Below are 11,132 nucleotides of genomic sequence, written 5' to 3' on the forward strand. Positions count from 1 at the left end.
CCTACCATTTTGAAGTAATGGAAGGAATAGTCTTGCCAGCTGGGCTGGGGTAATATTTGGGGGGTTGTTTGTTTGTTTAAATTGAGGAGGTTATTTCTTCAGTATATTTAAAAAGGAGAAGAATCTGGCTAAACATCCAATCATTAATGGTATTGAATCTGTATAGATTTAGTATCTGTAAAAGAAAAAAAATCTGTTTATATATGTAAACTAATGTCTAATCCTGCTAATCCTGAAGTGTGTTTGCTGAAGCTGTTCTTTACCTGCTGTGACATACCAGCTTTCCCTTTCTTGTTAGAAACAATTTCACCTGGGTCTCAACCACACTATATATTATCATCATTCTCCTTGTGACACCAGCTCAAACCAATCTCAGATTTATTTTGCAGCATATTCTGCTCCTTATTAAAATTACAGGGAAATATTGAGCTGCCTCGGTGAGAGGGTCTATGAAGTTGTTTCTGCCAGAATATGTTGCACTAAATATACAGCCAGCCCTGTAAGAGTGACTTCAGAGAGATTAGTTCCAGAACAGGTCTAGTTACTAATATTGACTCTCCAGCATATAAGGGCTTTCTAAATATTTTTGTGGAAATGCAGCACTGAACTTGGCCAGCATCTCCTTCCCATTCCTACAGTAGCAATGTACATATTCCCAGTGACTCCACAGATGGCCAGCTGTGTTGCACAGCTGGGACCCTTCCTTCTGACACAGCAGGTAGAAGAGTAGACATTTTACATCCAGTTTAATAACTGCTTATTAACCCGTAGTAGTAATATCTTCCTCTACATATTTCCTAAAAATATGCATCCTTTCTCTTTTTCCTAAATAAATACAAAATACTTTGCTATTCCTCTCCCCATAGAGAGCAATAGGTGCTAAGGTGCTTAGGTGGAGCAAACAGTGTAAGCCAGAACTTTCTAGCATTTCTTTGTCTCCCATTTGTTTTTTTTACACTCTAACTGTGCTGACTGCTGATGGACATGGAATATAATGAGTGCTTATGGAATGACTGGTCCAGGATGATTCCCAAGACAGTTGTTTGCAGGTGATTGTACAGTCCTACCTATTTGGTACTTTGCAAACTGCAGGTTATGGGGTCTAATAATTTCCTGTGTGCAGTAATCAACTTTTTCACTTTTCTAATGTGGGAGATTTCCATGGCTTTCTCCACTCCCCAGTTGTAGAAACATGTTCATAGGGCAGGACTTAATATATTTTTTAATGTATTACAGGCTGTAATATATATATATATTGAAATCTTTTAGAGTGTCTTCCAAAATATCATTATAAGGCTGTGGGGAAAGTGTTGAATTTTAAACATGTTGGGGAAAAAAACCCATTTTGATCTTACAGAGAAGTGTCCTGTCGATAGCCAGTCTGCTTGAGAAAGAGGAGGCTGAGAGGAGACCTCATCAGTCTCTACAACTACCTGAAAGGTCATTGTAGAGAAGTTGGTGCTGGTCTCTTCTCACGGGTAATTAGTGACAGAACAAGAGGGAATGGCTTCAAGCTGCAAGAGGGCAGGTTTAGACTGGACATTAGGAAATAAATTTTCACAGAAAGAGTGCTTAGAGACTGGAATAGGCTGCCCAGGGAGGTGGTGGAGTCACCATCCCTGGATGTGTTTAAGGGTTGTTTGAATGTGGTGTTGGTGGATGTGGTTTAGGGAAGAACTTTGTAGAGTAGGAACGATGGTTGGACTCGGTGATCCCAAGGGGTTTTTCCAACCTGAATAGTTCTACGATTCTATGATTGCAAGGTGCATGGAGAACACCATGGGGAAATCTAGGAGCATTGGAATGGCAGCTGGCATCATAATGCCAGAAGTGGTTGATCTTTGTAATGAAAGACCCCAAAAAATATCAGGACATGGGATAAAGCAATCCCTATCAACACCAGGACATATTTCTCAGCGGAGAACAAATAACTTCATAAAGCCATTGAAGGATGACTCTCTGTTGTAAACCAACAAAGAAAACACATTTTTAGCTTTCAGTGTTGGACATTTCCTCTTTTCCACCTTGTTTTAATCTCTGCAGAGATAGATGGCACCTCCTGAAAGTAGTCCCAAGCAGGAGACATTTCTCAGTCAGCCCAGCCAGCTCTTTGGCGGTTTCCAAGGCAACGGGGCGGCGCGTCCTGCTGCTCTCCCTTCTGCGAGAGCCCTTCCCAAGCTCGACACGGGCCGGTAACACCAGGCATTTGGCACTCATCTGCCAAAAAAATTCCTCTTCTCTGCTTAAGGCCAGTCCCATCTGCTCCTTTCTTTTGAAAACACCTGGCTAGAGAGGGAATCCGTTTGTGTATTTGCAATGATTCTGGCCACAGAGGGACTGCTGCTGGTTATACAAGTTGAGGGACTGGAGAGGGCACTGGTTTCGATTATTCCTGCCTTGGGAAGAAGTTTGGGGTAGTGGTAAAGGAGGACACTGTAGGGGCCAAGAGAACAAACAAAGAAGCAAGCAAGCAAGCAAGCAAATCCAGATTTCTGTCTAGTCTCCCAAAAGAATCATGCTGAAACTTGGCATCTCTGGCCATAGCAACAAGTAGAGCAGTAAAGAATGTAGAGACTTGGTACAATGCAGCACTTATTGAACGAGATGACAAGCATGAAGGAACACTTCCAAACCCCTGAATTCAGATAGATCTGTGTCACAGTTGAGTCTCTGGCAGCTCTCAACAGCCTTTCACTGAAAGTCAAAAAAATAAATAAGAGTCAGAGTTGCAAAGCTGAAAGAGGAGCTTTAGCTATCAGGTAAGGACTAGTAAAAATGGGAGGTTATAATGGAACTACACTGGGAGGTGAAGAAATCTGCAGGATTTGCTGCAGTTGATCTCCATTGGGCTGAGTTGACATGGTTACAAAAACATCTTTGTGGTCTGCACTGTTCCGTTGTTGGCCTAGTGCCTTGAGGCTTACATGCTTTGGAAATATGGATGAGGAGATGAAAACTTGAGCTTGTTGAAAGGTCTGAAGATGGCAGAACCAGGAGAGGGGTTCTGAGTTCAAGGCACGTAGGTCATGCAAGAGAGTTCTTGTCTTCACTAGCAAGTTAGTATGAAATATAGTAAAACTGTTCCTGTTAGTTCAACCCTTGCCCACACACACACACAAATCCCTCATTGCATAAAGTGGCTGGAGAAACATGAATTAACCAACTAACCAGAGACCAGGGTAAGCCTTGAGTGGATTCACTTCATCCTTTACCACTGCCTTTTCTGTACAGTGGGGACCCATGTTAGCACCATCAAAACAACCAGCAGAGATCACTCCCCACAGTTTTTCCACTTGGGCTTTCCTCACCAACTGCTTGCTCCTTGCTTCCCATCAGCAAGCTTATTTACCCAGTTACAAAAGACTTCCACAATCACCCGTTTTCAGCACAGAAGTCTTTGTTTTAGTATTTTGAGACTGTGTCTAATAAGACCTCATTTTCCTGTTGCCTGCTGATCAGGCACCAAGTTACAGGAGAACCACTGGCATGATGCTACTGTAGTCTATGAATTTAGGAGGAAGAATCCAGGCTGAAAGCTTTCTGGTGACATTCCAAGTAAGCTGTCAGGAGAAGAGAATCCAACACTTAAGACCTCAGCTCTGAGGGAAAATTAGAGGGTTTCATCTACTCAAAGGAAAAGTGTAGAACTATAAATGCTAACTCAGTAACTCCCAAGGAATGAGCATGTGCCATGCTGAGACTGAATGCATCATTAGCAAATCCCTGAGGCCGGATCTCTATTTCAGACTGTGCAGTATAACAGCTCCAGGGAACATACAAACAGAGGATGCTGATAATTTCACAGTTTCTGCTTCCTTGTGAGGCAGAAAATAGAAATGCTCTGAAGCTCTTTCCCAGAAACAGAGAAATACAGTTTTCCAGGGCCATCAAAAGCAGAGGAAGATAGGTGTGTTCTCTGCAAACTGGGAGAAAGGGAAGCACAATAACCCCCTGCCATGGCTGCTAAGAGTCTCTCAGCTGATCAGGCAGGTTTTGTGGACTGAAGCTACAGAACTCATCCCTTGCAGGTGTGGCCTTGGGAAGGGATGTGAAGCTGGCTTAAGCAGACAGAAGGCTCAGAAGCCTGTGCAGTCCACAGTGGATCCATGCCATACCCACTCCTCCCTGAGCAGCACAGACTAGAAGTGTGCCTACTATTCCTGCCCTTTATCTCAAGCAGCCCATGGGAAAAGCTTCCAAGACAGATGACTCAAGGTAATTTTGTAGTGTGACTGCATCCTAAGAAAGAGCAGACAAAAAGGGAAAGGCAGACAGCCAGGCGGTCTCTAGCATGCTGAGGTCAAATTCCCCTTCCTGTCACTCTGGGGTGTGGGAAAGTTGAGGATGATACAGGGAGGTAACAGACTTATCCCCGTGTCTGCTGGCAGAGACAGATATGGCACCAGGGGGACTTATAGACACGCTCGTGTGAGCACAACGATATCATCTCTGGCTACCAGAAAGAAGATGCCCGGGTTTCACTCCTGAATGTCTCAACTTCTCTGCATAGTTCGGATTGCACAGTAAATGCCTCAGCTGTATGAAATGTGTTGCTGGCTCTGGGGAGGTATTATTTCAGGTTGGCTGCAGCTGGGAGTACGTAGCATGACTTCAGGCCTCATTAGATGCACACTTGACAAGTTTTCTGCACAAACACAGAGGGAAGAAAGGTTTGCTTAAGTAAACAAGGCTTATACAGTTGTCCTCTGTGTGTGGGGCAGGGAGTGTCTCTCTGTCTGCCCCAGGTGTCTTTTACCTCCCAGTAACATTTGAACCTGTCTCTGATTTGGGTAAAATTGGCCAACAGGTCAGAAATATTGGGTTCCTCTGAGTTTAGTGAAAAATTGAGCCTAGTTAGAGGACAGAGTCTCAATTAATGCTCTGAATGGAGGAAACCTGCAGATGAACTCCACTTTTATTAGAATAAGAATTTAAGTTGGCAGGCATCACAGGAACTCATTTAGTCCAATCTCCACCTCAAAGCACACTAGGTTCAAAGTTAGATGCAGCTGCTCAGGGTCTCATTTTGAAAACCTTTCAGGTGTCAAAGAATCCATTTGGGATTCACCTCAGCTTCATGAAACAAATGTATCAAATGCATCTCTTTTGGCTCTGCTGATAACTGAATTATTTTTCCCCTCTTTTAAAGAAGGCTTCAAAGTGGCAGCTGATGGTAAAATCTGCCACGATCTCCATACCAGGCAGCCCATAGGACACTGCTTATGTTAAATACATTTAACCATCAGCTAGTTACTTTATTTTGACATCATTCAGTGTTAGTTAATGATTACAAGTACGAAGGTCAGACTCAGAGACACAAGGTTTGGTGTGTCTCATTGTTTGATTTACCAGAAGCTACAAGGGAGGGATTGCTGCTCTGTATGAGTGGGAACTACAGGCTACATATCCAGCCTGACAAGCTAATGAGAACAAGTCATTCATTAACAGAAGACTTGCTGCTAGGCAAACACACACAGCTGGTCGGGGAGAAGAATTTGGATGTGAAACGAGACAGTGTAGTTGGGTTTTTTTATAAGACATTTCCTACTTCAGCAAGTTTACAGTCTAAATAAAGAGCACACAAAACACATTAAGATCCTGATCAGAGGAAGATTTGGGCTTATGTCTTTTCTGAAAGGTTTGGTAATGAGCAGAGAGGCAGAATTTGCAAAGAGAACAGAAATGTTTGCATGTTTAACAGAAGGAACGAGTTTTCAATTTAAGTGAGATTGGATTACAAATGTATATGCTGCTGCCTTGGGTACCAGCCTATCCTGTGTACACATACACATTCACACAAGTATCTTACAACACCCGGATGCTTTCTTCTGCTTCAGTTGTACAATTACACTTTTCTTTAGAGTAGTTTCACACTACTAAGCATTTTTAAAAGAAATTACATTAAGCCAGGAAGCTGAAAAGCAGGGATATTAATACTATATAAGTGTGTGAGGAAGGAACACAATGTTATATGAAAGATAAAGTAATCATAATTCTTGCATAATTAAATAAAAAAGCCTGCCAAGGAAGAATCCTCTGGACTTTGTAGGATGAAACAATAACAATATTTTAGACCAAACTCTCGCTTTTAAAAAGCAACTCAATTATTTAGGACCATTGCTTAGAGAATGGCACCATTCATGGCCAAGGCACATGGGCATTTACCAAAGCAGTCCAGAGCAAGGCTGGATCCTTGCCATCCTGAATTTACAACACAGAGGATCAATCCTGCAAGAATTTGTACCCTGAAGCTTCCTTACAAGATAAAAGACTAAATTCAGAAGTGTGTACAACTCAAAACAATACCAGGAGTGCAGTCACAGTGAGATTGAGTGTATTGTAACAAGGACAACAGTGAAATATACTGTTTTCAGTCTAATTTAAAAAGGGGATATGAAAGTGCCAGGAACTCACTGGCAAAATCTGAGCATGAGTGACAGTGTGAGAAGGCAAGAAGACAGAGGTCAAGGGCAACTAGTGCATGAAGCAAGAAGCATGGAGAGGAAGTACTGCTAAGTCTTAACTCCATCTTGTTTTAGCTGCATGTCTTAGAAAAGCAAGTTAAGGATGTATTCCTTTCCAGCTAATCTAGCCTTTATTTTGTTTTGGACTATCACAGAGGTTATTCTAATTCAAATACAGTACAGTAGTCATCAGAGGACATTGAGGTAGGATGAGGTTGCTTTCAGAGGTGCTGGTGGTGGTACTGCAGTGTAGTGTGGTGCTCTGAAGTGTTTGCTATCCCTTAGCTGAACATCAGCTCTCTGGCTACAGACCTCTCAGGGAGAGGAAACAGAAAACACAGGAAGAAAAGCTCCCATCTGCAAACTACAGGAGGCCCTTCCCTGTCCAATGAGCTAGTAAGATTTCAAATTAGGCATAAAAAAACCCACAAAACCCTAGGCTCCTAAACATGAATTAAAGCAACCCTGGAAGTTGGAACTCTGGTGGCAAAACACTCCTATTGACCCACCTGCAGACAAATGCCTAAAAGCCTGAATCATCCCCAGTGCTGTCGAGGGACCTCACATTACCTCAGCAAGTGTACTTTATCAGTGATCACACTGTGCAAGCTGAGTACTAATTTGCAATTCCCAGCAGATGCAGAGACTTGTCATCATTTTTGTTTGGTAGAGGCAACAATTTCCAGGGAAAAAGGCAAACAAACATCATTCCTAATGTTCTTATTAGCATACCCTTCTACAACCTTTCGTGCCTGGAACAGATGCTTGGGAGGGGTGGTGCTGCAGTGGCACTTCCAGAAATGTATCAGGAAAACAAGGGAGGCTGTGAAAAGGTTATGGGTTATACCATGACAGGCACAGTCCATGCAGAACCTCAGAGGAGTTAATGTGTTGCTGTTCAGAGTACACAAGGACCAGCCACACAGTTCCCATCCGTGAGGGTGCTTAGTTACACAGCATGCCTAACACAACAACACAGGGCCCAATAAAAGAAGAATGGGGATGCCTGAGAGGCTGTAGTGAGCTGGCTGTCTCTACACAAAGACACACTCCTCTTTTCCACTTCAGCACTGTACACACAGGCCCTTTCCTCCCTCCCACAGAGCCCTTCGATCGCTCACTCTCCTGGTTGGTGCCAGTGCCAGGAGCTGGCAGCACCAGAAGAGTGGATTGAGTGAGGATGATGCTAAAGCAGCAGCAGAGAGATAACAAAAGGCTGGTTGCACTGGGGAAAGGGATCATTTGGGCAGTGGGATGCAGCATTTTGGGGAAGGGGTGTGTGTTTAGTTTTAATTTTGGCTATGGTGAAAGAAGGAACAATTATTAATAGAGGAAACTTAATCTGCCAGGGGCTGCATGTGAACCCTTCTGTGCTGTTGGGCAAAATCTATTAGAAAACTCTACTTCCCCAGAACGCTTTTAGGTTCAAAGACCCTCACTGAACAGTTATGTGAGTACCCCAAGCTACCTTGCATGCACTGCACATAAATCCTAATATAAATCACAGTAATGATTGAATATAACTTTGGAGACAACACTGAAACTCTACCTATTGTGCTATAAAAGATCTGTGCAGACAGTACATCAATCAGAGAAGAAAGGGTGAGTGCTTGTTCATGTTGCACCAAAAAACTACCTTCTCCTTTGAACTGGCTCAGCACTTACACACTTTCAGTGTGATTACAGAGTAACTAACCTTGTGTCACAAAGACGTTATCAGGTTTTTGTTACTGCTTTTTAATTTATTTCTTTTTAAATGTCTTTTCCCAGAACCACTCTGTTCAGGCTAAGAATTGCCTGCCTGGTGAAGTCCAGGGTGTTCCAGGGATGCTGAGCAGCAATGTCACGGGCCATCTAGTGGACATTACACGTTGAGGTCATCCCAGGGGAGTTACAGTTGTCTTCAGCTCCACAGCTTGCTCTGGGATTGCAATAAAAGCATAAAAATCCTGACTTGATCTCACTTTTGGGAACTCTCCAAATGCCTTATTCAGGCCTCTGCTGTTGTAGGCACTTAAGTACCTTAACTAACTCCATCCATGTCCTAAATACCAGCAAAATGTTTAACACAAATCTGTTTCTCCGTATAGCTTTGCTACCCAGAAGTTATATGAGCTGGAACTAAAGCAAAGATTACTCCTAGAATTAACTTTCAAGCCTCTGACAGAGGACTGCTGGTTAATTTTTCCTAAGTTACAAACAGAAACTGCCCAGTTGACTCAACATTTAGGCTCAGGAGTCTCCAATTTGTCCACAGGCTTCTTCTGGCACAGAAAATGTACTTCAGGCAAGATGACAGCAGCACACTGGTGACATGCAATTGCTGAGCACGTAAGACTGCTCAGCCACCAATTATGTGATGGTGTGACTTTTGGAGCACGCTGTGGATGCAGCACAATGCATTGTCAGTGCTTAGAAGAAGCTTCCAGAAGTGGATATATGGTGAATATTTAAAGTCTGCTCAGAAGCATTACTAGAAATATCACATTTCTCATCAGACACTTTACTGTGACCTCAATGCTGCCTTTGTTCCTTGGTCCTCTTTATCCCCAGCAGCTCATGAGATGGCAGATTGACTGGAAACCCAAAATTGCCAGGAGAACAGTAGCTGTTACTGATGCCTCATTAATGCACGGTGCCAGACCTCTTCAAAAGAAATTACCTTCTGTAAAACAACCTATTCCTGATACTCCATGGGGCTGATAGCATCACAGCTGATAATAGCAGGTACAGATTTTACCTCTTCAAAGCACTTGGTAATCTTTGCATGGTTAATAAACACGACACTCTGTGGAGTAAATACTTATTAGCTCCTGCTTTAACAATAAGGAACGGTGTGGCTCAGAGTCCTGGGTGACTCAGAAGCACAGAGTCATTTTCAGTTTGGGGAGTTTCTTGTTTATATCCCCATCCCTGTCCCAGCAGGCACTCTAAAAGAGCAGTCACCAACCAGGGCATGGCCTCCCTGTTGATATGACACCAAACAGGTGATGCTGATGAGAGGACCAAGGCAGGGCTTGTTTACCACACAGCCAGCGATGGCTGGGGCACAGGATTTGAAGCTTTTTTAATAGGGCAGGGCATGGTTTTAAAACACAACAGCAAATGGAAGCTCTGCTGCAAGCCCTCTTCCCCTTGCAACAGGCCTTTTTGGAAATCCCCTGCCTTACTCCTTCCCCAGTTAAGATGTTTCTGAGTGGCAGACAAGTTCCATGCAGTCGGACGTTAATGTAACATTTAACTCACAGCAAGCTGCTGTGTGGGCGCAGGCTGCTGGAATGGAGAACAAGAGATTTAATGAGATCTAAGGAAGAAGAACAACGTTTAAACCCAATTCTCCTTAGTGCACTTAGGTGTAATAGTCTCTTGATACTTAAGTCTTCTTTTAAAATGCTAATGGCCTTCCTCTGGATACTTTTTTATCAGCAGCGAGTAAAAGGCATCAGGAAAGAAAAACAGTATTTCTGTTGGTTCTTAAAAGACTGGTTCTATCTGGCATGACAACTGCAAATGGCATGAGGGAGTTCTCTGTTGTCTCTCTACAGTCTCCAGAGAACATATATTTTGTTTACATTTATAAATGCCAAACCCTGTGAATCCTACCTGGAATGAGACCAGGAAATGTCTCCACTGCAGAGTTTACCCATGTGGGCCAGTTCTGCCCAATACTGTCCACCTTGCAGAGACATCCCCTGCTCATATGCACACAACCATGACCCTATAAAGCCATGGACTTGGCAATGTGTACCCCATGCTACACCCCAGATGTTCCCAGCACTATTTTAAGAACTGTTTTGTTGTGCACAATCAGCAAGTCTGTCTGTAACTCTCCCCAATGTTCTTAGTCCATTAATTTAGTGAGTCAAGGCATTTCTGGCTCCATGTGCTCCTCAGTCCCATTTCCTCCAGCCTTTGTCAGAGCACACACCAGCTCAGCTGGATGAGCCACCCCTATAATTGTATTTTAGACAGAATTATTATTGCAGTGGCACAGTTTGGGTGCAAGTGACACATGAACAGCATTTCAGTTGCACCTCATGACCCTGGGAAGATAGAAGATGACCTTAGAATTCCTGTTGCTAGGAATTCCATGCAAAAAAAAGCTGACTTTCAGGGAGCTTAGAGAGGAGCTTCTCCTCACCTTCCCACCACAGGACAGTCACACAGAGGTTGGTCCAGCCACAGGTTGCTGTGGCTCCTTGGAAGATGGCTGGCTCCGAGTGTCACCAAGCCAACTTGTCACTGTCATGGCAATTCTCAGTGGTGTTGCTCATCCAGGATGAAGCAACATGAACAAAGCACTAGTGAAATAGTAACTGGCAAGGAGACCAAAATACTTCCAAGTGCCTAGGTCCCCTAAACTGCAGCAAGCACCAACATCTTCTACGATGAAACCTCCTCCCTTCTGCTTTGAACTGGAAAGCCTTATGCTAATCCTGGAGGAGCTGAAAGGTGACAGTTTACCAATTAGTTAGAGAAGAGTGTACGCTCACCCACCTGAGGACAAGACACTGCTGCCAGCCACACCTGGCCACCAACATGCCTGATGTTATTCACTCAGCCATACCTTCCTCTTCCTCCACGCCCTCAGCCAGGAGAGCAGGTCCCAGAGGCAGCCCAGAGACTTTGCCTGGGGCCTGGTAAGCCATGGAGGAGGCAGAATCACAG

Source organism: Chaetura pelagica, unplaced genomic scaffold (assembly GCF_000747805.2).
Source record: "Chaetura pelagica isolate M959 unplaced genomic scaffold, ChaPel_1.0 scaffold363, whole genome shotgun sequence".
NCBI classification, from domain to species: Eukaryota; Metazoa; Chordata; class Aves; order Apodiformes; family Apodidae; genus Chaetura; species Chaetura pelagica.